The 17,543-nt window shown below is 38.0% G+C and overlaps 1 long non-coding RNA gene across 3 annotated transcripts in view; it reads right to left on the reverse strand.

The window, feature by feature from the left end:
* Nucleotides 1-17,543, reverse strand: part of LOC141549993 (uncharacterized) — a 58,910-nt gene that overhangs the window by 25,381 nt on the left and 15,986 nt on the right. For 2 of the 3 annotated variants that reach the window (XR_012484476.1, XR_012484477.1), the window contains exon 1: nt 16,556-16,773. The exons of the other annotated variant lie outside the window; for it this stretch is intronic. This is a non-coding gene — a long non-coding RNA (uncharacterized LOC141549993). Of the gene's footprint in view, nt 1-16,555; nt 16,774-17,543 lie in introns of those variants that run through there. 3 annotated transcript variants of the gene reach the window in all.

Genomic DNA, 17,543 nt, shown 5'->3' on the forward strand with positions numbered 1-17,543 from the left:
TTGTGAATGTCGTCATCCAACTGAATGCTGTCAGGGAGCATGGTGGCAGATTGATAGTGTGACACACCTGGAGAGTCAGGTCAGGAGTGTCTAATAGGAGAGCCTGATATCTGGCAATCCTCCCCCTAGTAAGCCACTGATGACTTTTGGCCTAGAGTGAACTTGGAGGCTTCCTCAATTAGAAGGACTGTGACAGCCACTGCTCTAAGGCAGGAGGACATCAAGTTAAAAAGCCTTGACCTAATCAGAGCCCCAATGGAGGGAAAGTGTGTTAGGGTCTTGAATAGCTACTAGCCATGCCCAGGAAAGTAAGCAGTTGTTTCTTTGAGGCAGGTTCATGGAGTGACAAGATCTAACCATACTGAAAATGTTTCAGATTTTGTTTCAATAATCAATAGAATAAGTTAGGTCCCATAGACAGTGTATTAATTTAGAATTCTAATTTCATACAGGTATATATATCTAGTCCTTAACCTAAATATTTAAGATATAATGACTACATATTTTCAGATTGAAAATAGCAAGATCTTTTCTTAATCTGATCTTATGTGAGAAGAACACGGACTATATTGATCTTGTTAGCAATTCCCACAATTGAGAAGCACTCAGGACTACAGGGAGTGGAGCATGCTGAGTGATCAGTGCTGTGAGGAGGATCTCTAAATAGCTTCTGGGGTACTTTCCCAGTGGAACAGAAGGGGACTTCAAACAAGAAAATAGTCAAGGAAGGGTTAGCAAAAAGTTGCTATTCACCTATTTGTATGTTTTGTTTTGTTTTGTTTTTTTCACTCTCTTATTTCAGAATGTGGTCCCCTGTCTCAGGAATTTTTTCTTAGAATCTTAAAATGACTAATCGCCAAACTCCTTAATCATTGCTCACAAAACTTTGAGAATCTGCTAAGATGTTATTTTAGTGGTTCTATAATTTTAATTAGCTAGCTTTATTTCTGTAGCCCCCAGCTTAGCCATAACTGGGATCCACAGGAAAAAGTCAGATTTTTTCCCTCTTTTAAGGTGGGAGTCAAGGATGTTAAGAAATCTTTCTCAGAATTCTAACTACAGCATAGAAGTTTTTTCCTTGCTGGCTGCATTATAAATCAATATTAACAAGTTCTAACTCACAGAAACATGACACAGACAATCTGCATAGAGACACAGAGCCAAACAAAAATGACATGGAAGAGGACTGTCCCATCTTTGCCAAAAGCTATAAAATATCTCTTGCACCTTCAGCATGAAAAAAGTGGCAAAGTTTTTGTTAAAAGCCACCCTATAGCACCTCACCTTCCCTGGCAATGGTTCCCTAGGAACTTTGTCAAAAATTGTAAGAATTTCCAAGTTCTGGCATCCCCAGTCAAGAAAACTTTGCTGAGTTGTAAAACTCAAGATGACCCAAACAAGCCTTAAAATTCCAGTTATAGCTGTAATGTTCCAGCTATAGCATTGAGGGAAAAAATAGGTGCTTAAGGATGATTTTAGAGAAACCTGGAGAAACTTGCATGAACCGATGCCAAGTGAAATGAGAAGAACTAGGAGATCATTGTATACCGCAAAAGCAATATTATACAATAACCAATTATGATGGATGTGGCTCTTTTCAACAATGAGATGATTCAGGCCAGTTCCAATGATCCTGTGATCAAAAGAGCCATCTGCACCAGAGAGAGAACTGTGGGATCTGAGTGTGGTTCACAACATAGCATTCTTACTCTTTTTGTTGTTGTTTGCTTTCATTTTATTTTCTTCATCATTTTCTTTTCTGGTTTGATTTGATTTTTCTTGTACAGCAAGATAATTTTATAAATATGTATAATATATTGGATTTAACATATATTTTTACCATGTTTAACATATATAGGACTACTTGCCATCTAGGGGAAGAGGCTGGGGAATCAGGGGAAAATTGGAACACCAAGTTTTCCAAGGGTTAATGTTGCAGAATTATCTATGCATATGTTTTGAAAAATAAAAAGCTTTAGAAGAAAGGAAGGAAGGAAGGAAGGAAGGAAGGAAGGAAGGAAGGAAGGAAGGAAGGAAGGAAGGAAGGAAGGAAGGAAGGAAGGAAGGAAGGAAGGAAGGAAGGAAGGAAGGAAGGAAGGAAGGAAGGAAGGAAGGAAGGAAGGAAGGAAGGAAGGAAGGAAGGAAGGAAGGAAGGAAGGAAGGAAGGAAGGAAGGAAGGAAGGAAGGAAGGAAGGAAGGAAGGAAGGAAGGAAGGAAGGAAGGAAGGAAGGAAGAAAGGAAGAAAGGAAGAAAGGAAGAAAGGAAGAAAGGAAGAAAGGAAGAAAGGAAGAAAGGAAGAAAGGAAGAAAGGAAGAAAGGAAGAAAGGAAGAAAGGAAGAAAGGAAGAAAGGAAGAAAGGAAGAAAGGAAAGGAAAGGAAAGGAAAGGAAAGGAAAGGAAAGGAAAGGAAAGGAAAGGAAAGGAAAGGAAAGGAAAGGAAAGGAAAGGAAAGGAAAGGAAAGGAAAGGAAAGGAAAGGAAAGGAAGGAAAGGAAAGGAAAGGAAAGGAAAGGAAAGGAAAGGAAAGGAAAGGAAAGGAAAGGAGAGGAGAGGAGAGGAGAGGAGAGGAGAGGAGAGGAGAGGAGGAGGAGAGGAAAGGAAAGGAAAGGAAAGGAAAGGAAAGAAAAGGGAAAGGGAAAGGGAAAGGGAAAAGAAAGGAAGAAAGAGAAAGAAAGGAAAAAAGAAAGAAAGAAAGAAAGAAAAAGAAAGAAAGGAAAAAAGAAAGAAAGAAAGGAAGGAAAAGAAAAAATAGAGGTTTATTTTGACAAGGAGGAGGTGAAGTCAGGGGATATCAGGCTCTTCCCATATGGGCCACCAAATATTGAGGTTCAAAAGGAGACCCCAAAAAGTTAAGGTTTTCAGACAGATGTCACAAAACATCCCACAAGAATCTGCAGTCTTGAACCCATCTCCAACTCAAGGGGCAAAGTTTATTAAAATTGTACTTCAAATGAAGCAGGCTAAGTTCCAAAAAAATTTAGCAAAGAACCAGGAGCAAAAAGATTTATATGAAAAAGTTAGAGAGATCAAGTGCTTCATGTCACTGAAATGCTAATTTTATGGCTTAGAGATAAAATTGAGGAGTGGTCTTAGAAGTAGAGTTGAAGAGTGGTCTTCTCATTATTGTCTCAGAAACTTTGTTATTATAGCCAGCATTGTTTGTGAACTACAGCACTCCCAAAGTCAAGTAGCCTTAGAGATAAGGCCAGTAGCCTTAGTGTTACTGAGACATATCCCCTAGAAGCTGCAGCCCATTAGTATGATTTAAGAGAGCAACTGATGATTCTAAATGATGTGTTTGGGGTTTAACATCAAATGATGAGATTATAGGCACCAAATGTTGAGATTTGATCATGTGATGAATTTACAATGGCTGTTCTCTTTGACAAAAGAGTTTATTTAGGAGAGAAGGTTACAGACAAAATGAAAAGATACTATAAACACCAGAAATGGTAAATATGAAATAGAGTTGGGAGAGGGCATAGTAAGGAAATGAATTTTAATAATTAGTGATGGAAAAATACAAGTTCGCTAATGAAATTCAAAATTAACCAGGAGAAAGGGAAAACCCCAAGAGGTTGGAGTATGTCCTTAGCTGGCAGGCTAAATTTCTTTTTTCTAATTAAAGCTTTTTATTTTCTGAATACATACATGGATAATTTTCAACATTCACCTTTGCAAAGCCTTGTGTTCCAAAATTTTTTCTCTTCCTTTCCCCCACCCCCTTCCCTAGCTGGCAAGTAATCCAATATGTTAAACATGTGCAATTCTTCTATACATATTTGTACAAATATCATATTGAACAAGAAAAATCAGATCAAAAAAAGGAAAAAATTAGAAAACAAAATGCAAGCAAACAACAACAAAAAGAATGAAAAGATTATGTTATGATTCACACTCATTTCCCACATTAGATCTATAGAGGAGATTAGCATCCTAAAAGAGCTAGTTAGCTATAAGAAGAAGACCCTTTGCTTCATAGTAGGGTGAGAGGAGAGACACAACAAGGCAGTATTCTGTGGTTAGCTATCACTCTAAGAGGGATTCAACAAAGATGATTAAGCCATAGACAGGTTTATAGGGGAAATTCAACCTCAGGGGTTTGGATTTCTTTTTGAACATAGCAAGGTGGGACCACTCATGACTTCCATAGAGCATGGAACTATGAGGCTAAAATGATCCCCCTTCCCTGACTGCTCCAGGGAGCAATTCTGCCAACACTTGAGTCCCTCTCTACCAACTGCACCCAGTTACTCAGGACCTCATCAGCAGGAGTAAAGGAGGTAAGAAAAGTGGGATCTGAATAAAGAAATGAAGGTCTGGCTTAGCTATGGAGAGGAATGGCTTAGAGAGTCAATCAAAGAAGAATAAACATTTGAACATGCAGTAGGAGAAGACCCAGATGAGGCTAGAGAACACATTTGTAGTGGTGTAGTGGTCCTAAATAGTGTACTTAAATGGCATTATAGTGTGACTACTTAAATTCTGTTTGAGTATCATGGTAGTCATCCTAAAAACAATATTATGGGTCTCTAAAGTTTTAGAAGAGGGCCATGACATAATGAAAATATTTTTTGTAGGAAGATTTATCTCTGAGAAAAATAGTTGAGTGTGTAAAGAGACCAGAGATGATGGGACTATTTAGAAAGGTGTTATAATAGAATGATAAAAGCCTGGACTGAGTTAGCAGCAATGTGAATGAAAAGAAGAAATAAAACTGAAAGATGTTTGGGGAAAAATGATAGGATTATGATAAAGACTTAGGTGAAGAGAATAAACAAGAAAGAGTTAAAAACTAGTCTTGAGAAGAAGGAAATTAGGAAGAATAGCTGAATTTCTAGGGTAGTTAATAAATCAGAATTAAGACATTGTGAATTAACAATAAAATATCCATATGGAAATTTCTAGTAGATAATTGATAATATAAAAGTAGACTAATGCTTATAAAGGCTTTAGTTAAAACTACAATAATTTGGTTATTGCATTAAATATTCTTTGAACACTTTACGAAAGGCACTGTAACTATTAAACTATAGTTAGATATCAAGATCTAGTCTAAATCCTATGGTCTTATAAAGTAGGCAAATGCCTCAGCCTCATCTTGCAACTCTATCCAGAGGCTAGTGATGGTGGCAAATCCAGTACCTGACTACTATGTGCTTCAACTGTCAAGTAGCATATAAAGAATGGTACATGATTGTTAAAATACACAGGAGCTAAAAAGTTATCAAAATGTGCATACCCTTTGATCCAGCAGTGCTACTACTGGGCTTATATCCCAAGGAAATACTAAAGAAGGGAAAGGGACCTGTATGTGCCAAAATGTTTGTGGCAGCTCTTTTTGTAGTAGCTAGAAACTGAAAGATGAATGGATGTCCATCAATTGGAGAATGGTTGGATAAATTATGGTATATGAATGTTATGGAATATTATTGTTCTGTAAGAAATGACCAACAGGAGGAATACAGAGAGGCCTGGAGAGACTTACATCAACTGATGCTGAATGAAACGAGCAGAACTAGGAGATCATTATACACTTCAACAATGATACTGTATGAGGATGTATTCTGATGGAAGCGGATATCTTCAACATAGAGAAGAGATAATCCAATTCCAATTGATTAATGATGGACAGAATCAGCTACATCCAGAGAAGGAACACTGGGAAATGAGTGTAAACTGTAAGCATTTTTGTTTTGTTTTGTTTTTCTTCCCAGATTATTTTTGCCTTCCGAATACAATTCTTCCTTTGCAACAACAACAAAATTCGGTTCTGCACATATATATTGTACCTAGGATATACTATAAGATATTTAATATGTATGGGAATGCCTGCCATCTAGGGGAGGGGATGGAGGGAAGGAGGGGAAAAACTCGGAACAGAAGGGAGTACAAGGGATAATGTTGTAAAAAATAAATAAATAAAAATTATCTATGCATATGAGCTGTCAAAAAATGTTATAATTATAAAATTAATATAAAAAAACCAGTAACAGCAAAAAAAAAAAAAAAAAAAATACACAGGAGCTGTTGGACTACATGGGAGCCACTTGACAGTGGCTACTGGAGATCCAACCCAGACCTGCAGAATGGATCTCCTCTTGTGAGAGGATGATAACAAGAGACTGAGGGGCAGTTGCTATTCTCTGACCTCCCCACTGAGAGGCCGTTGAATTGTCTGACCTCTCTTCTCTTCCCTCTGCCTCCAATTTATCTCATTCCCAATCCATAATATCTGTGTCAGCAAAGGCTGCCTTGCAACTCTTTCAGATTCTATGATCCAAAGCTGTGAAGGCTCTCTGAGAGTTGACCTGCACCTTAACAATTCCCTGGTTTTGGGGGGTTTTTGCTGTTATTTTCCCCCCATAGCATGGTCCACACACTGAGGAATGCAAGCACTATCACTTCTGGAGAGCTATAGCAGGTGTTGATCTCATGGAGGCAAACTTTCAAACAGAGAAGAGAACTATCGTCAGAACGTGCATTTAAGTCTCTCATCAGTTTCCTGGTTCAGCCCTTTGATGTGTTGGGCCATTTAATTACCCCAACTAAAAGTCTTACCAGGATCTTACGATCCACAGCTATGGAGGCTTGCTTTCAAGGAGCTAATGGATGAACTGCTTTAGGAAGAGGTTGTTATTTGTCCTTTGTTCTCAAAGATAATCAGGGAGATGAAGCCAAGTGAATTGAATTTAAGGGAGGGAAGGCTGTCTAAAGTCACCAGCCCTTTTTTTTTTTTTCCAGATCCATGTATCCAGCAGGAAAGGTTGGTCTTTTTAAGCCAAAGTTTTTAACATGTCTCTGTTTGATGGAGGCAATTGCCCATTCAGGGATTAAAGCTAGGCAAGAAAGAAATGAGGCAAAGAATCAATCTGGGAGGAAATGGCCCTCAGGATTTCTAGCCAAAACAGAAACAATTGCTGTTTACATACACTCTGAGGCATTCAGAACCCAAAGACTGAACAAGCTGCATTTGTCCAGGGACTTTTTGTTGTTTAATTAGTGAGAATCAGAGTAATTTTGGGTTAAGGCATGGTCCTTAAGAAAGATCTAGCGTAAGAATCCTAAAATATCTTATGAGGTTTCCTTTGGTCAGAGCTCCCACAGGAAGGGGAATGAAAAGAGAAAATGAGAAAGAATGCTAGACAGAGAGACAGAGAGAAAGGAAGCTGCTGTTGCCAGGTGTTTAGTGCCCCCTCACCCCCTCACAGATGTTGTTGTTTGTCCTTCTGATGTGAACTCTAAACTAGATTATTCTATTCCCACTAAAATGAGCCCATCCAGATCCTATTATCAATCACAATCATCAAACAAAAAGGTTAACTTTCCCAGACTAATTAGCATAGTTAAGACAATCATAATGTGAATTCCATCAACCATAATCTTATACAAAAGGAGATTAGTTTTTCCAGACTGTCTTGCTAGCATTTAGTCTTAACTGTCAACACATCTTGTCACTCCCTAGACTCTGCCCTCCCCCCCTCCTCTCTTTGAGCCTGTGGTAGCTAGTCATTCCTCTCAAAAGCTTGTCAGAAAATCATCTTTGGATTTTGTCCATGATCTTTTCATGTAAAAAAACAAAAAAACATATCTTTTGGCAAAGAGAACACCACTATGATTTCATCTCCCAATGCTTATTACTTTGTTCTGGAAGATGACCATGACCTCAGGGTAATGATACTATTACATGCAAGTGAATTGGATTCATATGGTCAGGTGACAAGTTATAAACGTAGATGACTGGGGATGGCCCTGGCTTTAGAAAGAGAATGTGAAAAGAGAAGGGCAAAAGCCTAGAAGGTGAGCATTGAAGAATGTCTAGATTTAAGGGCTGAAGAGAAGCCAACTATAAATATAGAAGCACCAATGGGAAAGAATTAACAAGGTAAAGAATAATTAGAGTCAAGGAGGAAAGAATTGTAAGAAATGTATGACTAGTGGTTTTCAGTGTCACAGAGAGGCAAAGAAAAATAATCGTTAAAAAGATGCCGTTTTATTTGGCAAGAAAGAAGTCATTAGTGACCTTTGCACATTTGTATAAAACTGCACTAGTTTTGGTAAATGACAAGAGAAATCAGGGTTTCAAGAGCTAAGGAGGAAGTGGAACACCAGGGGCAGATCACTAATTGACAGTGCATTAAGTAGAATGAACCAAAGAGCAAAGAAAAAAGCATGGGAGAAAGGTCCACCCAGCCATCCACAATTCTCCCTGACAAAAATCATACTATGGGTGAGTGCGTTATCTGCCATTTGTCATTGCTCCAAATGACTATGCAGTGAGAGCTTAATTATTTTTTTCTTTCTATACTCTCCTGGTACCTAGTAATGCCAGGGGAATACTTGGCTTCCTGCCACTCACCTATCCTTCTAGATCTGATCAGTAATTCCAGGTAATTTCAATAATCTTGTCTAGTAGATTAGAAAAGTTCATGGGGCTTGAAAGACAATGGGGGAGTAACAGAGAGTAATTTCTAGACCTTGAGGAAATACTTACTTGGGGTACTTAGATAAAAAGAAGGCATCAGACTTTAGGATCACTGTTTTGTAATTTAGCATTGCTGATTAGATACAGGGAGCCAAAGATGCATTCCTGACATAGAGCCAAAGTTCAGCAAGAATTGCATTGTGAGTAAAGGAGAAGAGTGGAGGTCTTTGTGAAGAGGTTAGTGGCAGTCAGAGAATTGTGGAAATCTGTTTTTTGTCAATGAAGTTCTTTTGTGAAAGAATTCATGAACCCAAAGACTTTTAGAGGGCAAAAATGGAAGTTTTTTGTTGGATAAAGAAGTCCGCTTTGCTAGAAAAACAGACTTCTTCAGTGGAAAAGTCCTATTAGGGAAATGGAGACTGGCACTGAGAAGAAAATGCCTTCTCAGTGGGCAGGGTCCTAGCAGACAGCTATACCAAGGGACAAGGCATAGTCCTGCTTTGGACATTCTGCAAAGAATGAGTTTAGAAATTGCCCTTTAAAAAGGAATCTTGAGGCTAAGTCCCCAGGCCTAGATGCTTATCAATATCTGGCCCAAGTCTTCCAAAAGAATTTGAATGGGAATCTGGCTATCAGGCTATCAATGGGGGTGATTTGCCTTAGAAAGGGCCAGCCAGGAGGAATTGCTCTCATAAACTCTCTTGAGTCTGGGGGTGAGGGATCAAAGGGGACGGAGTTTAAGAGTGATAATTTTAAAGGGAACACAGTTTTGATGGGGATATTGAGGTCCCTTTAAGAACCTTCCCCCATGGCTGACCTTTGATTTACAAATCCTGGTCAGTGGGCTTTCCCCATCCCCCCCCCCCATCTGAGCTAACTTGGGACATCACCCACAAGCCCCTTTAGGTATAAAAGAGCCAAACTGGAGTTCTCTCTCTTTGCAGGAGCCCTTCCCCCCAAACATGGTATCCTTCTGGCCATGTAAGGGTTCCTGCCCGCCCAACGACCACCTCTGGCCCTAGTGTCTTTCTACCTTTAACTTTACTTCCAAACCCCAAATAAACCTTTTTATCAATCTAGGTTTTCGGGCCTGTAAATTCCTTTTACAGAGGACTCTGTGCTGTCATGAGACTATCTTTGCACCGACCCAAAAGGGGGTTCTCCCTTCCCTAACTCTCATCAGTTTCACACTCCCTTCACTTGTAATGGCACTTGTACCATTGCACAGGAAGAAGATACATGTTCCATCCAAAAGTAAATTCCAAAGTTTCAATCCTTATTAGTATTTGGATAGGACCCACAAGGGTGGTTATGTGGCGCAGTGGATAGAACGCAAGGCCTGAATCAGGAAGACTTTTATTCCTGAATTCAAATCTGGTCCCCAACACTTACTAGCTATGTAAACCTGTAAAAGTCACTTAACCCTGTTTGTCTCAGTTTCTTTATCTGTAAAATAAGCTAGAGAAGGAAATGGTAAACATTTCTAGTACCTTAGCAGAAACAAAAACAAAAACAAAATCGTCCAGAACCAAATAAAAAACAGAAACAACAACAAATTCCAGATAGGACCACAAAAAATTAGATGTAAATAAATTGATCCAACAATAACAACACAATTGAGAAATCTCACTTGATGGGGAGCTTTGAAGAACAGCAGGAAAGCAGAATTGCAGGAGGAGAATATGGGGTTAGTTGGTATCCCACTTAACATGAAGAACTACAAAAAGAAACTGTCAGAGAGTCTAGTGGGAACTGAGAAGAACAACAAGGGAACTGAGAACATGGACCAAAAACTGGTGCCATCTTCTAAGAGATGTCAGGGACCACAGGGGACACCTCATGGCATTTTCCTGAATCCATACATTGCACATGATACAAGTGGCTGAGGCTTTACAAGTTTCTAGGAAAGGATCATTCCTTGTTGACTGCCAGTATTTCTCATGAAGATTTATAAATTCTCTTTGTTTTCTTCAGATAGCTTTGGAAACTGGTTGAGATTGATGTGGTAAGGCTCCTAGAGAAGATGTAGCAATAACCCTAAAGCCACCTGGCCTTGGAAATGATATAGTTAGAAATTATTTTTTCTCTAGGCTACCCTGCCCCAGTTTACTTTATATGACCAGGATGACCACAATTATTACTGATTGTCAGATAACCTTTTGGCCACTGATGACAGATTCTTTGAGACTAATGAGAAATAATAATGAGGTGCTTAAAGTTAACAAAGTCACAGAACAAATTGAGTGTCCACCACTCATCCTAGTGATGTTTCAGTTTTGAAAACACATCTCTGGGAGGCTCCCACTCCCAGCTCTGCCTAGAAATATGGGTACTGCATCTGCTCACAAAGTCAGAACCAGACCACTCTTCAAAGCTACCTCTAAGCCATAAAATTAGCATATCAGTGACAGGAAGCACTTGGTCTCTCTCACTTTTCTCTATTAATTTATCTTGGTTTTTCCCTCTCCTTGTCAAGATAAGTCCCCCATTTTTCCCCTCTCTCCTATATCTGGGATACCCCCAAGCCCACAGAAAGACTTATTGGGGTAATCAGTGAGCTCCTTTGGCATGCTTCATTTGACTGGAGACACCTGGTCTGAGGGAACACTTGCCTATTTTCACTTTCCCTGAGATGTCAATAAGATGCCATAGGGGCTACACTGCATCAAGATTGGGGGATATTCCAAGATTTCGAATAACAACAATGATCTAGAGAAGGAAAAAATTCCCTAAAATTTATCAAGGTCCTTTATATCATGTGAAAGCCTCTGATGCAAAAGTTACAGTTAAACTCAACAAATCCACTACAATTTATTAATGTTTTTAAGTGGCATTTCTAATTAAAAAAAAAAAAAAAAGATTCAAAGCCAACTATTTCTATCAGTGGTTTTAACTAAGGTCTGTTTGATAAAGTCAGAATGTTTTTAGTTTGATAACAATCTTTAATCATCTAAGATATATTATGTCTAGTTTTTTGATTGCCCAGGAACAATATAATCAAAACTGGTTTAACTAAATGATAATCTTTTGGTGTAGAATTATAGACATTAGGAGCAAAGTCTTATGAAGTTTTTTTTGTTCTCATCTTCATTTCTCATGGAACTCCATTTTAACATTTTTATGGTCATAATCTCACCATTTTAGGGGAAAATATATTAAAAAAAAAAAAAAAGAACAGTTCACATTTATATAATTTTCTAATGGCTCTTCTGAATTTCATTTGTGTGGGACAGTGACCCTTACCCAAATTAAAATAAGAGACTCTCAAGGTAAAAAACAACAACAACAACAACAACAAAAGATTTATTGCAATCTCAGGAGAAAGGGCAACTCCCAACAGACAAGGTATCAGTAGAGAAGTACAAAGCACAAATTGCAAAACACAAGATTATATAGACTTTAAATGAAGAAGCCCCCATTCTCCCTTAACTTTTTCTTCCATTGTCTGCAGGAGTCCAGGCTTAACTCTCTAAATGCAGAAATCTATCCCAGAAACAACAACAACAAAAAAATTAGTAAATAACAAACTCTTTACCCACTAAGTACTTAAATGCTAATTAAGAGGTGGGAAGGGGAATATTCATCCAAGATAACTGAACACCTGCAGCTTTTTAAGCTGTGGCTCAACTTGTTATTACAAAGTCTCAAGTCACAATTAAGGCATAGGTCAAAGCCACATTCTTATAAGAGATCTTTACACAGCTTATCTCATTCATATTTATCTGGAATGAAATTTATTATTCTCATGGGAGAAATTTTGAGCTGCTAGTGAATTGTGGTGCTGAAATTGTTATCTATTTCAAGGGAAATTTCTTTTAAGTTAAAGATATCAGTTAGAATTGAAGTAGGAGAGGGAGGGAAGGAGGGAGGGAAGAAGGGAGGGAGGGAAAGGAGGGAGGGAGGGAGGGAAGGGAGGGAAAGGAGGGAGGGAGGGAAGGGAAGGGAGGGAAAGGAGGGAGGGGAGGAAGGGAGGGAGGGAAGGGAGGGAAAGGAGGGAGGGAAGGGAGGGAAAGGAGGGAGGGAAGGGAGGAAGGGAGGGAGGGAAGGGAGGGAAAGGAGGGAGGGAAGGGAGGAAGGGAGGGAGGAAGGGAGGAAGGGAGGGAAAGGAGGGAGGGAGGGAGGGAGACCTTCAACAAGTCACTTAAACCTTTTGGCTACAGTTTCTTCATTTGTAAAATGAGAAGGAAATGGCAACCCATTACATTATCTCTGCCAAGAAAATCTCAAATGGGGTCATGTAGAGTCAAATACAACTTATTTAACAAACTATTTTATAGTGTTTCCACAACCAAAACAATTCATTCCTCTATTATCCACCAGGTGGAGTATTACCACTTTATATTTCTGACTTCCCTTTCTTTAGCATTATTAACAAATGAACAATGAAAACAGAACTCCAAAATTCACTTTGCTTTATGAAGGAATAAAAATTTGGTCCTGAGAAATTATGAAAAGATAAGGCACCAAATTTTCATTAGACATTTGTTTTGTTCCAGGCACCATACTAAGTGAAAGAGAGATGGACGTAACCATTTTTTACTTCCTAATGGGGGAAGACAATATACAAGAAGTGGGAGGATTTTAATATCAACAATTATATTGATGACATTGCAATCACTAAAACAAAAGTTTTACTCACTAGTGAGTAAAATAAAATGGTAATTAATATTAAATTCATAATTTTTAAGATATAAAATATTTTATTACTTTTTTTCTTTTAAATCATATCCCCGACTATCCCCAGTTTTCTGGAATTGTAATAGAGATTTCTGGTTTCTCTTTATAAAAATGTCTAAGAAATCACAAGTAACTATTTTGTTCATTAACCATGTCTTCCACACCCTCATTTGATGGTTGTATGACTCTGAAGAAATAACCTAGTTTCTCAATTGTTGTTATTCAGTTATTTCTACTCTTAACGAACCCATTTGAGGTTTTTTATTTTTTAGCAAAGACACTGGAATTTTCCCATTCCTTCTCCAGCTGATTTTATAGATGAAAAAACTGAAGCCAACAGGATTAAGTGACTTGACCAGAATCATATAGCTAGTATCTGAGGCCAGATTTAAACTCAGGAAGATGAGTCTTTCTGATTCCAGGCTTCTTAGAGGTTCCTGCCTTCTTAGGATCCTCCAGACAATACTCTAAACCTATATGTTTCAGAAGTCATAATTTTGTTTTTATAGAGATGTCACCTGTTGGAACAAATACAAAGACATAGGTAACATTTATATGGTGCTTTATACACATTTTCTCATTTGATATAATGAATCTCTGAGTTAAATATGATAGAAATTTTGTTCCCATTTTACATATGAGTACATTGAGACACAGAGAAAACAAAGGATAGTTGAGGTTGGAAAGGGAATTCCAAAATATTGGGGTCACAGATCAGCATTGCAAGGTATCTCAAAAAAATTTGTAGGCTTGAACCCATTTCCTGGTCAAGGGGCACAGTTTATTGTAATTACAATGCCATTACAAGTGGTCTAAATTCCAAGAGAATTTAGCAAAGAAACAGAAGCAAGGAGACACCTTTATCTAGTTCTTCATGTTACAGATATGCTAAATTTATGGTCTAGAGGTGGAACCAAGGGGTAGTTTCTGGAATCTGATTTTCACTACCCAACAGACAGTAATATTTGTTAGACAGATTGTTAGAATAATTGTATTCTTAGGTTGAATGTGGGAATTCCCTGAGGCAGACTCCAAAGCCAGAAGATTTAGAATTACTGATTTATCATTAGAACAGAAGTCCCCTAAGGTCAGGGGACTTCAAAATCATTGCTATCTCCCCTAGAAGTTATATTATATCAATATCACACAGTTCATACATGTCAGAAGTAAAGTTCAGTCTTTCTTGAGAACAAATCCAGCACTTTGTCCTACCTTTCTATCGACTCTTACAGAAGTGTTACTCAGATCAAAACATGGATAGTTGCTGTTAAGATCAGATTGCCTAAATACATTGCCTAATTAAACAGGAAGAACTACTAGATCTGAGATCAGAAGCCTTAGGTTTGAATGGCATTTCTATTTTATCCCATCTAGATATCTTTGGGCAAATCACTTCCTACGGATGTAATATAGCTTCTAGGGGAAACAACAATAATTTTTTTTAATTTTCAAAACATATGCAAGGATGATTTTTCAGCATTGACCCTTGAAAAACCTTGTGTTCAATTTTCCCCCCTTCCCTTTACCCCCCTCCTCTACATGGCAAGTAATCCAATACATGTTAAACAGGGTAGAAATATATGTTAAATCCAATATAGGCATACATATTGATATAATTATCTTACTGCACAAGAAAAATCAGATCAAAAAGTGAAAAAAAAATGAGAAAGAAAACAAAATTCAAGCAAACCACAACAAAAAGAGTGAAAATGCTATGTTGTGATCCACCCTAAGTTCCCACAGTGCACTCGAGCTCTCTCTCTCTCTGTCTCTGTCTCTCTGTCTCTCTGTCTCTCTGTCTCTCTGTCTCTCTGTCTCTCTGTCTCTCTGTCTCTCTCTCTCTGTCTCTGTCTCTCTCTCTCTGTCTCTCTCTCTGTCTCTCTCTCTCTGTCTCTCTCTCTCTGTCTCTCTCTCTCTCTCTCTCTCTCTCTCTCTCTATATATATATATATATATATATATATATATATATATAAAACTACTAGAGAAAGTATTTGGTACTAAAACTGTCTCTGGTATATAAATATCTCATTTGTTTCTATTTAATATATAGACAATATATGTATATCTATCAATGTATGTGTGATAGTTGACTTTTCAAGAATACATATTCAATGTTAGATGAGTACTTCATATATATTTCGATCATTATTTAGTAGCAAATAGGGGTATCTTAACTTGTCTGAGAGGTACCCCTGACAATGTTACTCCATGTTCAAAGCACTCCATCGATCTGGATTTACTCCAAAAGAAAACAAAATAACAACAATAACAAAACAACAACCAAACGAAGCTCATGAGTCCTCATTTATCTTCTTGTTTTTTCTAGTCACCCAGGAATTTAATTAAAAACAAAAGCATTTAAGAAATACCATAATAGAAAAGCAATAATAACACATTTCTCCCATTAAACCTGATCACCTATACATACACACCATCAATAGGAAGAGTAGATACATGTAAGGAATATGGAGAGGCAGGTATATAGGGAAGAGAGATAGAGAGGCCAACTCGTTCCTTTTATGCCACAGTATCACATGCTGATTCTGCTGGATATGTTCTCCCTTGGCTTATGTGGCATTTATATTTTTATTAGGAGTTTGGGAGGGGTGTGTAACAGCCTCTTCTGGGAATCCTTTGATTTCATCGTTTCTGCTGATTGTTGACAAAATGTGGTTCTGAAACTGGACATGAGATTGTGGAAGTTTTTTTTTTTTTTTCCTGCTTTTGATGCTAAAAGCAGAGAGAAGCTGCATTACCTTGTGCTAGTAGATTCACCATTGGCTCATTTCCAGGCTTAGCCGTAGGGCCAACTGATGATATCAAACAGTGATCATATAAGATTAGCAGGGAGCAGTATGTGGCAAAGATGGCATTCCATGCCCTGGCAAAGACTCCTAGCAGAAAGTGCAGAAAATGCCTGCCAGACTGAATGCTACATAAGACCAGCAGGGAGAATCTTCAGTAGGAAAAGTATAATGGCATCACTGAAGATCTCAAGAACCCATTTTATCCAAAAAGGGAGTGGTCTCTCTACATGCCTGCCCATGCATGTTCCTTTTCTCTGTATATCTCTTCTTCCTATGGATGGTGTGTGTATTTGTGGGAGAATGTGCCTCTAAGTTATGGAAGAAATATTTTGTTGATACTTTTCTTACTATGACAAATAATTATGTTTCTAAATAAACAAGGCTAATAAAGATTTTACTCAGATGAAAAAACAGATGAACTATAGCAGATAATTTGTTCAGTTACCATTTTAATTTTAAGTAAAAGTACCATCCGTCACTGATTCTGTTCTTTTAGAATATTTCCATTTTTGAGATACTTTGAGATTCAATGAATTTCTTTAGAATTGTATTGCCCCTAGCATAGATTCCTTCTGGAACATATAGGAACATCAGATCCAGGTCCTGATTTCAGTATATGATGTATGGAAATGTGTTAGGGACTTACCTTCAGAGAATTGCCATGTATGCCATGTCAGCTGGTACGGTGGACCGAGGAAGTAAAAAAGGGCTTGGCCTCTGAGGCAGAAGGTTGTGTCTTAACAGGTGTTTCCTTGAGATGGTGAGGGGTGTGTCCTTTTGCTAGATCTTTTCTTAGACTTAGCACTAACTCCAGGTGATTCCCTTTTGCAGATCCACCTACACAGTGCTGAGTGGGTTAGGCAGGAGATAATCCCAGAGGAGAGTAAATATAACTAATCAGCTTTGAATCCACAGGGGAAGAAGGATGTGGAGAGAAGTAGAGAGAGGCAGAGACATACATACACTTGCTCTTGCTTCCTGCTAACCCCTCCAATAAAGAAAGGCTGTTTGGCACCTTAGCATCAGCTCGTCTTTATGTGTTTCTGGGAAAGTTTGGTATGTGTGGCCCTGGCAATCAGTAGCCTCGGTGGGAGGTTACAGAAATGGTCCTAATATGGATATATGCAGTGCTCCTACTATGATTTCCAATAAGAGTAGCTCAATACAAAAACACCAGCAGTCCTATTCCATTTTATACAGATTTATTTTCTCTTTTCAGTTTAATTTGCAAATACTTTGGGAATAAAATTGCTTAGCTATTATAGCTTAACTATCACACAAAACCATCTTTGCAGGTTCATTTTCCTCAACTGTTTGACTGTTTCATGAGGGGATGTTCCTTATAATATTGTATCATTCCCCTGGATAGTATTTTACAAAAAGCCAGATAGTCTAATTTTAATCTGTTGAAGGTTTTTTTTAATAATAGCTTTTTAATTTTCCAAACATATGCAAAATAGTTTTCAATATTTACCCTTGCAAAATATTGTATTCCATATTTTTTCTCTCCTTTCCTCCCTCCCTCTCCCTTAGACATCAAGTAATCCAATATAAGTTAAACTCGTGCAATTCTTCTAAATATATTTACACATTTATCCTGCTGCACAACAAAAGTCGTATCAAAAAGGAAAAAA

The sequence above is a fragment of the Sminthopsis crassicaudata genome, chromosome 1, assembly GCF_048593235.1.
Source record: "Sminthopsis crassicaudata isolate SCR6 chromosome 1, ASM4859323v1, whole genome shotgun sequence".
Classification (NCBI taxonomy): domain Eukaryota; kingdom Metazoa; phylum Chordata; class Mammalia; order Dasyuromorphia; family Dasyuridae; genus Sminthopsis; species Sminthopsis crassicaudata.